The following is an 18,460-nucleotide window of genomic DNA, read 5'->3' as shown; positions in this document are numbered from 1 at the left end:
AGAGAAACCTTAAGGATCACAGTGGAATATAATACTAAATGCTCCAAAATGAGCAGGGGAGATCAGGAATGAAATATGGGGATTTAGTGCATAAACAAACATCACTGGTGCCCTAATGATTGCAGCAATGTAATGAAGGCCGAGCCAAGTTACAGTGGGAGGAATCAATTGAAAGACAGTGAATGTACCACACAGTGATAACTTTCAGTTATCTCTAGTTTCTCATTCTCTGTCTACACTGTAAGCTGTATTACAGAGCTGGTTGTTTCTCTAAGGCAACATAAGTCCTAATCAAGTATAAAGTTATTTATCTCTCATCAAAAATAGTAAGAAAACTTTTTAAAAAGTCTTTAGAATGTATTACAAGACTGCTTTAATTTATCTTTATATAGATGAATTTCTCCAATTACTGCCCTGGCAGTTCATCATGTTTCCATCCATTGTATTTCCATCCGGTTCTAGTGTTTCGTGATTCCCTGATTTTATACATCACACTCCTCTTTACATGCATCGCTTTGTCTTTTTTTTTTTCCCTTGTCCACTTGTCAAACTCCTCCACACTACTTTATGATCCATTCAGGTCACCTTTTTTCTCAAAGCCCTTCCCTGACATCTTTGTCCTCTAATGTAACAGAGGTGCCCCTAAAACTCACACAAAGCTTTAAATCTTTGACAACAACTATATACTCCAGATCCAAATACACTGAGTATTTTATTAAGTGACTTTGGTACATTTTCTCTTAGTAAAGATAAATTTCTGAGAACATCATAGTTAGCAATACTTATTTCATCATCATTCTTACAGTTAACATGCAGGATAACTCTGCACAGTCATTATGCAAGATCACAGGTTCTTATTTTTCCACAGTAAAGAGTCATATCTTAAAGGAGGGATATATTATAACATCTCACCAATTTTTGTGTTTTTTTTTACATTAAGTAGAAAACACCTTAAGACCACTACTCAGCATTTGGAATAAATTGAAACTCACTTTCATAATAAAAATCATTTTATGTCATCTTAACCAATATTTACTGGATTTTTCCTGTGTTTCACAATTATGATCCACTTTCAGAAAGTAAGGTGTGTGTGTGTGTGTGTGTGTGTGTGTGTGTGTGTGCGTGTGTGTGTGTTATTCACAAATGAAATTATCAACACTATAAGTTACTAGGTTGAGCATGGAGTTGAAAGAGGAGCAGCTTGATAGAAAATAAAGATCTGAAGGAGAGTAGGGTGTGATCATGCTATTGCCTTTTGGAAAATTAAATTTACTTTGACGAATAAAACCATAAAAATTATACATCCTCATGGGGTGCTATGTGATGTACAAATGTCCAAGTTGTGATAAAATATGGTGAATGTTTAACTTTTTAAGGTTTATTGCAATGAAAGGCACAATAGCCTTAATTCCCCTCAAAATGCTCCCCTCGCTCCTAAGGCACTCGTCCCAATATTCTTGCCACTTTCTGAAGCAGCTCTGAAAGTTCTCTTTTGGGAGTGCTTTACTTGTACCGCAGTGGCTTCCTGGATGTCCTGAACTGATTGAAAATGTTTACATCTCATAGTCCTTTTGTCTGGGAAAAAGCGTGCACCATAACAGACCTGGTGCATAAGGTAGATGAAGACACATTGTAATATAATAATTAAAAAATGATTACAATAAAAGAAACATTGCTGTTCATTCCCCCAAAAACTACTGCCCCTGGCTTTGAATCCATCTTGCCCATCATTCTTACCAATGTGTCTTTTACTATAGTATATATTTTTAATTTAAACATTCACTGTACCTTTACAATCACCCCTTGTAACACACACATTCAATAATATTTAAAACAAGGAATACATTAATATCTATCAAGATGCTTATTTCTTATAGTGAAAATATTCAAAATCCTTTCCTCTAGCTTTTTTAAGATACACCATATTATCTACAATCACCCTACTATGAAGTAGCACACCAGAACCTCTTACTTCTGTCAAACTATAATTCAGTAGTCAGTCACTTGGGTCATTTCCATTTCTTGGTAACTGAGCCATGCTGCAATATACATGGGAATGCAGAAATCTTTTTTGACACGTTAATTTCATTTCTTTTGGACATATATCCAGTACTGGGATTACTGGGTAATATGGTAGTTCTCTTTTTATTAACTGCTGCTGGAGATTAAATAGAAGATTTTGTTTATGGTAAGCATATACTCTAATACTGAGCTAAACCTTAATGTTAAATTGAATGTAATGAGGAAGCTCTATCTTGTTTTTCATAATAGCTGTACTAATTTACATCCCCACTGACAGTGTGCAAGTGGTTCCTTTCCTCTACATCTTCACCAGCACTTGTTACCTTTAGTGTTTCTCCTCATTTGCTTAAGAGATCCTTCTTGGTAAGGTGAGATGATACCTCACTGTGATTCTGACTCCCTGACGCTTAGTAATGTTGAACCTATATTATGTGCCTGTTAGCCGTTTGTATTGAGAAGTGTCTTCTTAGATCTATTGCTTATTTTTAACAAAGTTATTAGTTTGTCTCCCTGTTGAATTTTTGGAGTTCTTTATATATTCTGGATTTTAATCTCTTATTAAGTATATATACATTGCAAATACTGTCTCAAGCTTTGTATGTTGTCTCTGCACTCTGTTGAATGTTTTTATTTTCTATGTAGAGCTTTAGTTTGATTGAGCTCCATTTGTCTAGTTTTGCTTTTGTTTCCTGTGGTTTTTGTGTACAAAAACAAAACAAAACAAAACAAAAATAACCATGCTCATCCTAAGACCATAAGGCCTCTCTGAGACATTTCTAATGGCAATGCTGTAGTGTTCAAGAGATTAAGAATAATAAAAAGTATTCCCCCAAACTATTAACCTTCACTGAATGGAAAGTTAAAATAAAAGTAAAAATGAGAGATTATATAATCTCTGAATTTGACTAAACAAATTATTGACAAACTAAAATAAGAGAATATAAACAAAATATTTTGCTAAAAATTCATGAAAGAGAAGCTATCCTGAATAAATTATAGATAATATTCAAGTGTCAGAACTGAAGAGAGAAATGCAAAATGCAATAGCTCTGGAAATGAACAATTGAGTTTGTCAAAAACATGCAAATCTATTTTGCTTTTATGTGTAATAGAAAAGATGATTATGTAAAACTGTCATAAAACCAGTTGCAAAATACCAAGCATAGAAATATTCATATTCTTTTTAAAAAAATAAACATTGAACTGTAGATTCAAAAAGTAAGGAGTAGAACAGGGTAAATAATGCATCAGATATAGTTCATAGTTTTTCTATTTTATCTTTGGACCAAAACCTTGCTAAAGGGTGAAAACAACTGCTCTAGAGACTGTGAGAAAAGAAATCAAGCTAGCGATATGGAAGTGAGTCAGATATGCACTATGATGTCAAAAGTGTTTTTTGTTTTGTTTTTTGGAATCAATAATTGATGAAAGACAGGAAAATCATCTCGAGATTTGTTTGATCAAAACCATACAGTTTTCCAACCTTGGCATCTTTCATTTGGTTGGGGCTGAGAATATGCTCTTTTCATCACAGAAGTGATTATCTCTCCATCTACAAAACATAGCATGTTAATATGTTTTAAATGCTTTTGACTTGGTAATACATTCAATTGTTCTTTGTTAAACAAACAGAGTAGAAAGCCCTCCTGCCACCCCTGTCTCTCATCCAGATATAACTTTGATAAGTTTCCTGTTACATACCTTTTCAGAGCTTCTTTATGAAAATACAAGTGAATATGGATATGTAAGTGTTTTCTCCCTATTTACATACAAGAATTACATGATATTCATTTTGCTCACCTTATTTTTATCAATAAGCATATATGGTAAACATATCTGTAGTTTAACAGCATTTCAAGATATCTATGAATAAACTTAGGAAAAAAGAAAACATAATCTCTTATCTTCTACATTCAACATTTATCCAATTGCATTTACTCTTTTTCTGTGTTTTATGTTTGTGATTTTTGCATTGTTTCTCCCTGTAGGCTTCACTTGCCTCATTTGTAGTATTATAATGTTTATAATAGTAGTACCTATATCCGAGGCTTGTTCTGATAATAACTGAGTAATAGACATAATGGGCTAATAATGTTCACTCTCATAACAAGAACATGAAAATGACAATAATGATAACAAACTCAATTTGATAATAACTCAATTTGATAACCTCAGCAAAGGATACACATAGTACATGTCTATGTGTTTCAATAAACATCTCTTTAAATAAATTTAAGTTGTTGTCCTTTAATTGTCAGAAAACTTTCCAGTAATCAAATCCCATTGCTCGGGCCAGACACAAAAAGCATCTCTGATTCTCCGCTGCTGCACAATTCATTAGCGAGCCAGTGTTTCTGTCTTTGAACTATAACCCAGTTTCATGCCCTGCACATGTACCACCTCCACTGCTGACACATATTCCAAAGCTTCACGGCTAGCGTGACGTGTTCAGCTGGCATCACATCTTCCATCACATCTCCCGGCTTCGTCTTTTGCCCTAACACAGTTTCCACATAGCAGCGAGAATGGGCTTTTTAACTTGAACGAGGTCTCATCATTCCTCGCCCACTGGCTTTCTTTCAGATGAAATCAACTTATTTATAACGGTTCAGTGAACTCCCACCATACAGCTTTTCTTGTATCACCAACACGGCCTGCCATTCACTTCCTCCCTGCACCCAAATCAGTTCTGTTGGCTTTCCTGCCATTCCTTAGCAGCGACGTTCAGTGCTGCCACAGTAGTTTGCCCTGGTTCTTCTATTTTGAGACACATTAACTTAGATCCGAGATAAGTACTATTTCCTCACTATTTGCAGGATGTGGCTCAAGTACAAAATTGTCAGTATATAGAAATTGTCAGTACATGTCAGTATATAAAAAATACCTGCTAGAACTAAATTTCAGACAAATAATGAATTATTGCATTTTCTACAGCACACATATTACATAGGACGTGCACATATGAAAAATTTATCATTTATCAAAATTAAAATTTAATTGACCACCCTGTAGTTTTTTTCTGGTAACCTTACAATTCCCTCCTCATGGAGGCCTTTCATGCTACCTCAAAAAAATAAAGATTTTTCTTGCTCTGTTGTCTAATTTCCTATCCTGCTTTACTTTTCTTCATGCCATTCCCACATTTCTTGAAATAGCATTTACCTTCAATATTAATAGAAAAATATTTGTACAGTTTTTAAAATGCAGGTTGTATAGAGACAGAAAATTTGTCTCTATTCTTAATGCTCAATACATAATTGATGCATAAAATGTCTGTAGAAAGACTGTTTGAGTATAAATTAACACATGATTCTTTCTTCTATTTTTTTGTTTTACTGTTGCAGTGCTGGGGATTTAACCCAGGGCCTCATGAAGGCTATACAAGCGCTCTACTATTTAGGGACATCTCCAGCTCACTGACATTTTTTAAATATAGAATATCTTAGAGAAGTACAAGGGTGGTTCCATTATACAGGCTCAGACAATTTCAAAATCAGTAGGATACTGTTCCCCCGTACACCTTTTCAGACAAACCAGAGATTTTTTCTGCTCCAATGTTAAATATATGCAATGTCCAGCCTCCTCTTTCCTGGATAGTTAAAAATAAAGTAAAATCTGATTGCATAACATAAACTTACAGGGGAATATCAGAATTCAATCTCCTAATTTATACATTAGAAACACAAAGTGTCAGTAACATAAAATGATTTTCCCAAAAGCAAGAAGCTAATATGTTACCTTTTAGAAGGATTTTATTATTAATTTCCTCCCTGCTGTGTTAATGAGACTTTACCTATTTGGTGGGCTGATCACTTACTGTACTATCAAAGAGAACTGCCAATAGGAGATGCTCAGTGAGTATTTGTGGTTAACTGATAAAACAATAATCTAAAATCCATCTCTTGTCACCTTCGCCAGATGGTCATCTTATAGACATGGCATGCTGTTGATTTAATGACAAGGGATATGTGCTGAGTCATATATATTTTTATTAGGATATATTTATAAAACAAAATAAAACCATCTTAATGTAAGCATGACATTTTCAACATGTAATTAAATCATAATATCCACATATAAAAAAAGAGTCTTATCTTTAGTATTCAGTTAACTCAGCTCTCATAAAACAGTATGTGAGAAACAATATCTTTAAATTTTCTTTAATTTGCACATAGCAGATTTATGAGATTAAGTAATCTAAAGTATTCCTTCTAATGATGTCTGGAGCAAGTCAAAGAATACCCTGCTTTCAGTGGATGGCAAAAGTCATACACCTTGTTCTTCTTATTCTGTTAAAAGAACAGCTATGATACTAAAGGATTTGATGACAGAAGGGAATTTTATGAAAGCAAAACAGAATATGTATGTATTTTTTTAAATATAAATCATGTTTTCAGAAGTATAAGTTAAGGGATTTCTGAGCAAACTGAAAACATGATGATAAGGAAGGATGCAGAGATGAGCTACCTAAATGCCCGTAGGGCCTGATAGACAAGCAAATGACACCGAATAGCAATATGCGTATGTCTTATCTAAAAGCAACACTTTCTAATGCCTAGGAATTCTGTAGCCCATGTATTGCTAGGTTTTTCAATTTTCAAAACATTTTATAATTTTTATAAATTACTGATTTTTTAAAAGTGTGAAATCTGTTGTTTTATAAATATCACACATGACAAAATGAGGGAAGTCTAAACATGAATGTCAAAGATGACAAATAAAAGGAAAAGAGGTTGGAAATTACAGATAATGCAAGAAGAAAAAAATCACAATTTAAAATTGAACTAACATTAGTGAAAAGAACAAAATGTTATAATCACAAGAAGTAATAAGATGTTATTAATTTTTAAAGGAAAGAATCTTTTAAATGAAAATTTTAATATTTAAAATGTAAAATTAATTGTATGGGGAAAACCAATTGAATAAAGAGAGGGTAAATGAAAATAAATTTTCAGGCTTTAGAACAAAAAGACAATAGGAGATAAAACAAAATTATATTATTCACAGATATTTTTCTGCAGACTAGGAGTTTCAGGAAAAGATAAATGTAAAAATTAAAGGGAAGAAATAAGATAGTCAAATTACTTGTACAGGATAATTTCCCAAAACTGTCAGAAATGTTTTCAGTTTAAAAAAAAACTCACAACATACAAGAATATATTATAAAAGATGTGAATGTAATCATAAAATCTAAGAAGACAAGGATTAAACAGAACAAATTCATGGACCTCAGTCACCCTTCAGTGAAGAGCCCCAGAGTCACAGCAGGAAACAGTAAAGGATGCTGTCTGGCTTTCCACCTCTAACCCCAAGTCTTAAAATGTTTTCAAGGTGCCTTTAAAATCCTTTGAGGAACTGAGTTTCAGCCTAGGATGCTAAACTTAGTCAAACTATGCCTAATTAGTCGTTCTCAAATAAGCAAAATTTACTTTCCATAATATCTATTGTCAAAGAAGAACAATATATATGATCTAAGAAATCACAGGTCAAGCTAGGTGTGGTGGCCTATTTCTGTAATCCTAGCACTCAGGAAGCAGAAGCAAGAGGATTTCTGGGAGTTCAAGGCAGGTAAGGGAAAAGGAAGGAAAGGAAAAGAAAATAAAACAGAAAATAGAAAGATAAAATGGAAATAAAGTTTTGTAAATAAGGAGGAGAAGAAGGGTTGAAGGGAGGGAAAGGAAATGGGGAAAAAAGAGGAATTGAGATATATCAGGTACAGGTACAAATGCCCTACGATGAATGTGATCTAAATTGTATCAATAAACTTAATAAAAATTTATTAAGATTTCCATAATCAAACGTGGCAGAAAAGTAGATATATGTTAATGTGTTATAACTGCATATACAGAAACAGCTGGTTTTCAACTGTTCCACTGCCACCCAATGAGGAAAGATTAAGCTTCTTGTTAATAATGCTGGGTCCCTGCCACATGCAAAAGAATGAGTAACTCCTCTCTCATATCATGTACAAGAATTAACTCAAAATAGATCAAAGACCAAAATATAGCAACCAAATACATGAAGCCTAAAATATAAATATAAATATAAATAATATATATTTATGGTCTTAGATTAGGCAGTGGATTCTAAGCAATGGCACCAAAAACATAAGCACCAAAAAACTAAATAATTGCACTCACTCAAAATTAAAACTTTTGCACTTCCAAAGATATTATCAATAAAATAATCCACAAGACTGAAGAAAATATTTGCAAATCAAATATCCAATGAGACACTTTGTGGCAGTCAGCTTTTTGTTACTGCTACATTACCTAAGTAAACAACTAAAAAAGAAGTATTTATTTGACTCATGGCTTCAGAGATTTAAATCCATGGTCATTTAATTCCATTGTTTTTGGGTCCATGGTAAGACAAGATTGTGACCAGAAGTGGAGAGTGTTATAGAGAAAGCAGCTCATCTCTAGGTAGTCAGGAGGCAGACAGCGAGACCATGGTCCAGGGACACAATCTACCCTTGAAAGGTGTGTTCCTAATGACCTGCTGCCTTCTATCAGGTCCTGCTGCCTAGAGTTTCCATCACCTCCCAATAGGACCATCACCTGGGGACCAACTTTCAAAAGATGACTATTTTGGTGACAGTTCTAACCCAAACTTAATAGACAAATATTCTGAATCCATAAAGAAGAGTTAAAATTCAATAATGAAAAACAACCCAATTTTAAAATGAGCAAAAAAATTGAATTGAAATATTTCCTAGGTTGGGCCAGGGATATGGCTCAGTGGTATAAGCACCTCTCTGGAAAACGCAAGGTTCCAAGTTTGATTCCCAGGACCAAAAAGAAAAAAGAAAAAATCCTAGGAAGGTTCACAATGGACCATAAGCACATGAAGAGGCTAACACTGTGAGTCCTTATGAAAATACAAATTAAAAACCAAAAAGTGAAATTTAATTTCACGCACTAAAGATGTTGTAATACAATTAAAAAAGAAAAAGGAAATAGCAAATGTCCACAACAATGTGGAGAAACTCTCAGACATCGCTGATAGAAATGAAAAGTAACATACTTATTTTGGAAATCAGTTTGGCAATTTCCCAAAAAGACAAATGTAGCAGCTTCCAACATTCAACTTATAGGTATATACCCAAGAGAGTAAAACCATACAACTACACAAGATTTTATAAGCAATGTTCATAACAACACTTTTTATAATGACCAAATGGTAAAAATATGCCAAAATGTTCACCAATGAGCATAAAATACACAAAATGTGGTCTGTTTACAGAAGTGAGTATTATTTGTCTATTGAAGCAAATGAAATATCAATAATGCTACAAATATGGATGCCCTTGAAAACATTATGCTAAGTGAATAAAGCCAGAAACAAGAAACCACAAATTGAAGGATTCTACTCACATGAAATGTCCAAAATGAAAAATCCATAATCATGAATATTAAGTTAGTGACTGCCAAAAGCTAAAAGGTATATTATGTGAAATAAGAAATGATTTGTCAGATGTTTCTTTTCATAGAAGACTAAAATGTTCTTCAACAATAATGGTGATGGTTACATAACCTGATAAATTACCAAAGCCAGAATGTTACATGCATATTTATGTACTTTAGTAAATTGTACGTTATGTGAGTTGTATCTTAAATTTGGGGGAAAATATAATCAATTTGATTCAAGGTATGAGCATCACCTTTGCTACACCAATGAGCCAAAAGTTTAAGATCAAAAACTAGTGCTATGTTGGAAATTCCTTTAAGGGCATGAATTTGGTAAATAAAGTAGCTCTTTCGTATCTCACATTAATTAAGACAAACAAAAACTTGCCTTCTGTTTTCAAAGTGCACCAAGGACAGGCATATCCATCAGGGAAAGTAGTGCTAGAAGATAAACAGGTGATTTATAGAGTTCAAGTATCAGGTGCCTACAGGAGAATGAGCAACAACACTTGGGAAATACAGGCAGAGTCTTCCTTGATAGAATGAGAAAATTAGACTGTTGTCACATAAGTCAAATAGTCTCAAAACTCGCATTATGTAATCTGATAGGCAATATGTAGGGTTGTAGAAAAGGAAGAATTACAGTAAAAATACGAAGCTGTCTAGCAAGATTGCTAGATATGTAGTTGATGTTGGCACCATACATCAGAACAGAGACTACAATGATGCTACCAGCAAAACTTTATTTTTCAGAGGCAGACTTTGTACCTGTTCACTGAGTTCCTCACAGCAATGTGTCATGTCAATAAGATAACCTCATTTTGGCAATGTGGACAACGGCCTAGAGGGAAATTCCCTGGCTTAGGCGCTACAGTCAGGGATTAAGGAGTTACAGCTACCTTTGAATCAAGTAGTGTGGACCCAAACACCCCGTGGTGCAGTCCTCTAGCACAATTTCATGCCTATCAGATTGTTCCTGATTCCTGTATTCTGTGTCTTCAATAATTATTCTGGAGCAGACTTTCTTTAGGTGTCCTCTCCTGATGAGATTTAGAGTCCTTAAAAATCCATAAAGTACTATGTAAAATTATATCTTTCACATATGGGACATGGAGCCAGGGTCTTTGTACTAAGCTCCATAATCAGCTCTTTCTTTTAATTATTTATTCTGAAACAGGGTCTCACTATATCACCAAGTTACCCAGACTGGCCTTGAACTTGCAGTTCTCCTGCCTGAGCCTCCCACTGGGCTCGTGTGGAAATGTCACATAAGAACACTTCCATTCTCCCTGGAGAATCTGTAACTTTGATCAAATGAGTCTTTTTTAATGGTTTTAAAATATCTTATTTTCACCATTTATCCTGTTCCATCACATGCAGGAGAAAATGTGTAAGGGAAAGGTCCCCACGCATCAGTATGGACCTCATGCTTTAGAACAGAAACTTTGTTTCTGTCTTGAATTCCACCCTCACTCTCCTAGGAATACACTAGTGAGTATTAATTAATCAGAAGTTTTTCTGCACACTGCATCAAAGCTATAAATGGAACCTGCCCGTACAGAGAGAGATATGGCCACATTCCTTCACCCCATGTTACTAATCCTTCAAGATTGTTTTAATGTGTTGGGAAGTGGTCTCTTAAGCCCCTTGGCTCACATCTCCCACACTCACTTTCCTCTAGTCCTCTGTGTCTGAGCACAGTTCCCACTTACACAGAGGGTGCTTCCCTCGAATGAGGCTGTCTTAATGATTCTTGAGTATTTCTGTGGCTTCTGCATTTCCCCAGAGAGGAATGTTCCTTCCAACTGGAGTTCAGTCTTCCAAGGCAAAGCTCTAATTTCTAAATATTGCCAAGTCAAGTTTAATTTTTAAAAAGAGTTTCAAGGTACTTATTCAAAAGTAATATCTAGTATTGCTGTATACCTTAGTAGTTAGGGAAAGAAAGGGAGGGGAAACATTTCAAAGGCAGATCTCGTACTAAGAACACATTTTGTAAATGCAAGTCATAGACCACTGAATGTTGGAATATTACGCTTATGTTAGAATCAACAAGAATAGAATGTTAGAATGTTAGAATCAACAAGGATAGTTGCTGAAAATTACAGGTCTCTAGGCTCACCACAGTGCTCTGAACAGAAATCTCTTTGAAATCCCACTGTTAGCAAGTCCTCTAGGTGATTCTCATGAAATCTGAGGTGGCTTAAATGGCTGGGGATGTGTGAAGCTATATTTTATTGCATAGTTCTAAAACTGCAGTGCTCCATATCTGATTTCTAGAGATTGTTCTGGCAAACTGCTAGCTTCCCTTGGCTCCAGTACAACCTGGAGGGCAAAGCAACAGATGCAGACTGCAGACAGAAAAGCTGGAATGGCCCTACCTGTGACACAACTGTCAGAGTCACCGACTAAATCCCACCTTGAGGCCAAGGCCGTGGGTCACATAGCTGCAGCTTACACTCTGTCACACGCTTTCCATCCTTGCAGGAGGCTTAGCAGTACAAGCTTTTCAAATGAAGAGACTCTACTGAGGTCAAACATATTTCAGAAACTTAAAAAGGGAAAGGTTTCAGGAACACAGAGATAAAAGAGAGAACTCTTTAAATCCCCCTCCTGAACCATTTCACTTCAAGCTATTTACCCTTGACTGAATTCAAAAATAGAAGTGGCGAAGAGAAACACAGCTTCTGAAACTTAACAGCCTGGGTAGTTAAAACAATGTGGAAATGCCCTCCCTCACATTCCTCAGTCCCCAAGCCTAACTTTGATCTCCCAGTGTTCAGTCACTTCCCAGAATACTCTCCTGACTTGGTCCCTTTAGTCTTCTGACTCTGACTCTCTTTCTCTCTCTCTCTGCCCTCAAATCTCACTCAACTCCAGAAGCCTTTATAATCTCCATCTCGTGAATCTGCCCAGTGTGCACATTTCCTGCCAACCTTTCCGCCCTGCTCATCCTTTTCAATAAGCTGCAGGCTCTGGGCCTCCTTTGTTCCTAGTCTTCTGCAGCAATTGAGGGGGAAGGGGTAGATAAAGGGCTATTTTGGGTGGAAAGTGCTGACAAGAGGCAAGCAAACCTGACAAGAGTGCTTGCTTTTTTCTAATTTACTTTGATAGAGCTGCAAATGTTGCAGTCACAACCCTCTCAGTAGTAATGACAGCTAACTCTAATAAAAAGAAAAAATAGCTAAATTCCACTGTGTTCACTGCTTGGCTGACACACTGGCACTACTTAGATGTTTTTACACATAATATGCCATTTAATTCTCTAATCCAATGAACTGGAGCTCCCTGTCATCCATATTTTAGATCGGAGAACACTGAGGCTCAGAAGGGCTATGTTATTTCTGTAGGATGACAAGTGAATTTCAACTGACAAGGCTGCGATTCAAATTCCAGAGGGCTTAATTCTATGGTGCATACTCTTCAACAAGACTAGGTTAATTTTGTATCAGAAAATATGATTCTGTTTACAAGTAACAACCTACCTGAGGCATGATGGACCTTTTCCAATAGCAAGAAATTGGAAAAATCTGTCCCAAGTTTAGGCAAACCATGTGCTCTCCAGGATCCAGGGTTGTATTCTCTGATATATTCTTGCTTTTATCCTGAGGATAATTTGTCTATCATGTTGCCGGTTATCATGGCATGAAATATCCAAGGAAGAGAACAAATGGGGAAGAACCTCTTCCTATGTAGATCCATTTTTAAGGAAAGAAAAGTTTTCCTCGGTATTTCTTAATAGGTACTTACTTCTAAACCATAAGTCAGAGTTGATCACATGTTCACCTTCTCTCAGTCAATCACTGGCAAAGGTGACTAAAACTGACCTTTCTTATTTATTCTCAACACAATTCAGTCCATAGACCCTGAGAAAGAGGCCCACCTACCCTGGGCTCACAGCTATCCACTCAAGTTCCTGAAAAAAATCAGTTATAAAAAGAAATGAAGGGAATAAATGGTCATTATACAGGCAACTAATGTATTTATCTCTTATTCTTGTGCTTCAACTAACTTGGATTCTCCTGTTTTCTTTTCCTTTTGAGGTTGCTGAATGTTCAGTGCCAGTATGAAGAAACACCATGCAACAAATACCACTGGACATAAAGGATCAGATAAACATAAACACAATTGTAGTGGAAGACATCAGTGTTCCACTATTACAGACAGATCAGCTAGACAAAAATACAAGCAAACACATATAAAAATTGTACAAAACTTCAGACAAATGGACTTAAAAGATATCCATATTGCTTCACCCAGCAACAGAATACCGTTCTTCTCAGCACAACAAGGAACTTTCTCCAAAGTAGACCACATGCTAGCCAAGTAAATGTAGAAGGATTGAAATTATATCATGTAAGTTATCTGACCATAATGCAATGAAACTAAAGCACAAAATTATGCCAATGCATCAAAACTAAACAATACACTCTTAAACAAAACAAAAGGGTTAAAAAAACCAAAAAGTTATAGAGAAATCAAGGAAGAAATTAGACAGTTCTTAAAGCTAAACAATAATGCCAGAATTTAAGGGATACAATGAAGCAATTCCAAAAGCAATTCCACTTTGCTGTGAGTACTCACCCCACAAAAACAGAGGCAGCCCAAATAAATTACCCAATGATACACCTCGAAGTCTTAGAAAATCTAAAACAATCCTAATCCAAAGACAATACAAGGTGGGAAATTATAAAGATTGCAGCACAAATCAATTGACATTGATATTTATATTTATATAAATATATATATATATATATATATTTATACATATAAACATATATATTTATATAAAGTTGGTTCTTTGAAAAAATAAACAACATGGGCAAACCTTTATCCCATCTAACCAAAACAAGAGAGAAATGACCAAATGCAATTAGAAATGAAAAGCAAAATCAAAATCGTCACTGCCAAAATTAAAACTTTACTAATATTTACCTTGTGAACTTATATGCCAATAAATTGAAGAATTCAGAAGAGATGAATAGACTTCTAGATATTTATGAGTTACCAAAACTGAAAAAAAAAAGATTTTTAAAACTCTGAAACATCAAAAAACAATCAGGAAAATTGAAGCAATAATAAAAGCCTTTCAACCAAGGCCAGGATAGATTTGCTGTTGAATTTACAAAACCATCAGGGAAGATCTAACATTAGTACTTCTCAAGCTTTTTAATGAAATCAAAAGGGAAGTTCTCTCAAAGTCATTCCTGAAAGCTACCATTATGCTCATTCCAGAACCAGAAAAAGATCCAACCAAAAATAAGAATGATAAACTAATCTCTCTGATGAATATGGATGCAAAAATCCTCCCAAAGATACTAGCAAACAGTATGCAACAAATCATGAAAATGATGATACATCATGACCAAGTAACTTGCATCCCAGAGATGCAGGATTGGTTTAGCATATGCAATTCAATAAGTGTAATACATCACATAAAGAGAAATAAAAACAAACCACATGATAATTTCAATAGATGCAGAAAAAGCCTTTGAGGGCTTAGGATACAGCTCATAGGCACAAGTGTCTGCCTGGCAAGTGCAAGGTCCTGAGTTTGATTCCTGGAACCAAAAAAAAAAGTATCTGAAAACAATCAACATCATTCATGAAAAAACACTGAAGAAAATAGGTGTGAAGATACTTACCGCAATTTGATAAAGGATATTTATGACCAAAATTCTGCCAACATCACAGTAAGTGGGGGGGAAACTACAATCTTTTCATCCAAAATCAAAAACATGATGTCCACCACGCCACTGCTGTTCAACAAAGTCCTCAAAAGATTGGCAAAAGTAATTAGGCTAGAAAAGGAAATAAAATGGATATGAATAGGAAAGGAAGAAGTCAAATTACCATTATTTGTCAATAACATAATCCTTTATATAAAAGACCCCACAATCCACCAAAAGTCTCCTAGAAATAATAACCAAACTCACTGAAGTAGCAGAACACAAAATCAACACTCAAAGTCTTGTACACTAAAATGAACCCACTGAGAAAGAAAATAGAAGAAAGATACCATTCACAATATCTCTAAAAAATGAAATAAGAATTAACCTAACTAAGGAAGTACCCATTAAAGTATACAATACTCTGACAAAGGAAATTCAAGAGGACATTAGAAAATGGAAAAATAGCTTCTGTTCCTGAATATACAGAACCGACATATTTGGAATGGCTGTGTTTCTAAAAGTCATAAACTGATTGAACACAGTACCAATCAAAATAACAATAGTATTCTTCACAGCACTGGAAAAGAAAATCCTGAAATTGATACAGAACCACAAGAGGCTCAAAACAGCAAAAGGCAACCCTGGTAAACACGAGCAAATAGGAAGATACCTCAATCCTAGATCTGAAGCTACATTACAAACTTTCAGTGATAAAAACAGCATGGTTCTTGATATAAAAGCAGATTCCATGGAATAGAATAAAACCCAAGTACATTCAATTATCTGAGCTTTGAAAAAGGTCCAAGTCATACACTGGAGGAAAGATAGCCTCTTTAAAAAACTGACTCTCCACATGCAGAAGATTGAATCTAGAGCCATATCTCTCAATCTGTACTAAACAGAAATCATAATGTACCAAGGAACTAAATGTCAAACCAGTTACTGAGAGACAAAATAGAACCTGGAAGTCATTGATTTAGGTAAAGACTGAGCTCCTCTGACGATGACAACAACCAAGCTCATATCAGGAAAGAAGTTTGACTAGCTCTTCCTGGAGAACCAATGGCAACAGGAGAACCCACAATACTCAGAAGAACCAACAACACTTACTTCTTCCTCTCTAGTTCTCCTTTTTATGCTGTTGGTAACAGTCCTCAGCTGGGCCATCCACACCGATTCAGTTCAGCTGGTGTTACAATTCACCACAGTAAGTGAAATCAATCAGACATTCAAGCTTAAATATTGCATTTTTCCTCTTCTAGGAACAACTCAACTTATAAATTAAGAGCAAAATAAGAGGTAGACAACAGGAAGTAGAGCAACGGGCCTGTCTCAATGGGAAGGAGATCAGAAGATGGAAAGGGGGGGCAGTGAGAGGAGGGAAAGGAAATGAACAAGGTAATTAAACTGTGTTATGTACATGTCCCATCTCCACACAAGGACTGTAAACATTATGTACTACAAACATACACTACTAATTATAAAAATTTAAAAGTAGAAAATAAAATGTATTATTATCCTATACTATTGTAAACAATGGGGAAAAAATCTAAGTGTTATATTTGACACATTGTGTCAACCTGAGTTTAGAAGCTTAACAAAGCAACTCAGCAGGGAGCCAGGGTCAGTTCTTTGTAAACATCCTCATTCTGTGCAAGAGGAGAACAAGGAGATTTTGTGAGTGCTACACTGGCCCTGGGGTGGCTTGTATACAGTATAAGGGAGGAGAATTGGCTTGTTCTTCCCCTTTGCTCTGGCTGCTTTTGCTGTTGCCCTTGTGTCATGCCACCCTGCCTTGCTGCTATCTGATTATGGACTGAAACCTCCACAGACTGTGAGCTAAATTATCCTTTCCTTCCTTCATTTTGGGTATCAGGTGTTTTGACTTGCAACTAGAGAACAAGAGACTTGTAACCCAGCAACCAGAGAAAAGTAAACAAGAGAGCAAATAAGAAAATTTTCATTTAATTGGACAAAATATGAGTCAAGTGAGTAATACATGAATACTGTTCTCAAATAATTATAATATATGGCCTAAGACAGTCAAATTATGTTTCCATTTTCAAAGTTTTCACTTTATTTCACATAACACTTCTTCTATTCTTCTTCATGGATTCTTCATACATATAGTTTCTCTTATTATTTTTCAAAACTTCTCCACAATCTACCTATTTTGTGTGAATAACTATTTATGGAGAAGATTACAGTTTTTTTCTCTGTTATTTCCTAAATTATTTTCTTGTATTTTCCAAATTGTTCAGCTAGTTTCCTAAAATATAAACTTACCTGAATAATTGGGAGTTTATGCAGTTGAGGAGTCCACTTCATTGAGTTATTCTCATTCCAAATGTTGGGTAATCGGCACCTTCTCTATAAGGTGGTCATCTTGTTTATGTATGATACCTTTTATTTTTCTTTTGTATAACAAATCTCTGCCTCACTGAAACTATCTGGGAGTGGGTAGCTAGACCTTCTGTAGCTTTTCATCCCTCCCAGTTTGGCCCATCCCTACCCTACATATCACAGTAACCTGTCTACGTCCAGCTGATTCTGGCAGTTAGGATCTTTTACTATCCACAACTTATCCTGACTCCACTGGTCTCCTTTCCTGCTTTACTGTAACACAGAAGTTAAAACCCTTTCCACCTCAGAATCTCTGGAATCACACTCTCAAGTCATAAAAAATGTTTGGGTAACTTTGTCAACCTTCCATTTTAGAAATTAGGAAATGGAGCTTCTTGTCTATAATCATAAACTCTCAATGCTTCAAAGATATTCTGTTCTCCAAAATCAAGAATAGAGAGATGGTAGAAGGCAATGAGACTGCTAGTAGATGTAGCTAATAAGAGAGAGAGAGAAGAAATTGGAAGACAGGGCCTGGGAATCCCACAAATGTGGTTTGGAAGAATTTCTCTCCAAGGATCTAGGCAACTGGGTGGCATGTGCTCAGCACTTATTCACCCTTGACTGTAGACTTTCCTCTCACCAACCTGTGGATAACTTATCTTCAAATTATGCTCAATACTTTGGGCACCCTCACTCCAGACAAGTTTTAAGCTCTTGACCATCCATCACTAAATTCTATAGAGAAATAATTTTGGTTTTTTACTAATCTAAACAAAAGTAAAACTATATAGGAGATCCTTGTGTCTCTTTTGGGTGTCAGTGACTGAAACCCATTGTTATGGTTTGTGTCTAGGTGACCCTCCAAGCCTCATGCAGTTATGGAGATGGCTGAATCTGGCGTTTGTGATTGGTTAACTGTCTAGAGCTGGGATTGGTGGTGTGAGTGCTGCTGGTTCCGCAGTGTACAATAAAAGGGAAGGAAGCAGGCAGGTTTATTCCTCTTTTTTGCTTTCA

Source organism: Cavia porcellus, unplaced genomic scaffold, assembly GCF_034190915.1.
Source record: "Cavia porcellus strain 051 isolate PalLab524CR breed Dunkin Hartley unplaced genomic scaffold, mCavPor4.1 scaffold_1, whole genome shotgun sequence".
Taxonomy (NCBI): Eukaryota; Metazoa; Chordata; class Mammalia; order Rodentia; family Caviidae; genus Cavia; species Cavia porcellus.
This window is presented reverse-complemented; position numbering follows the sequence as displayed.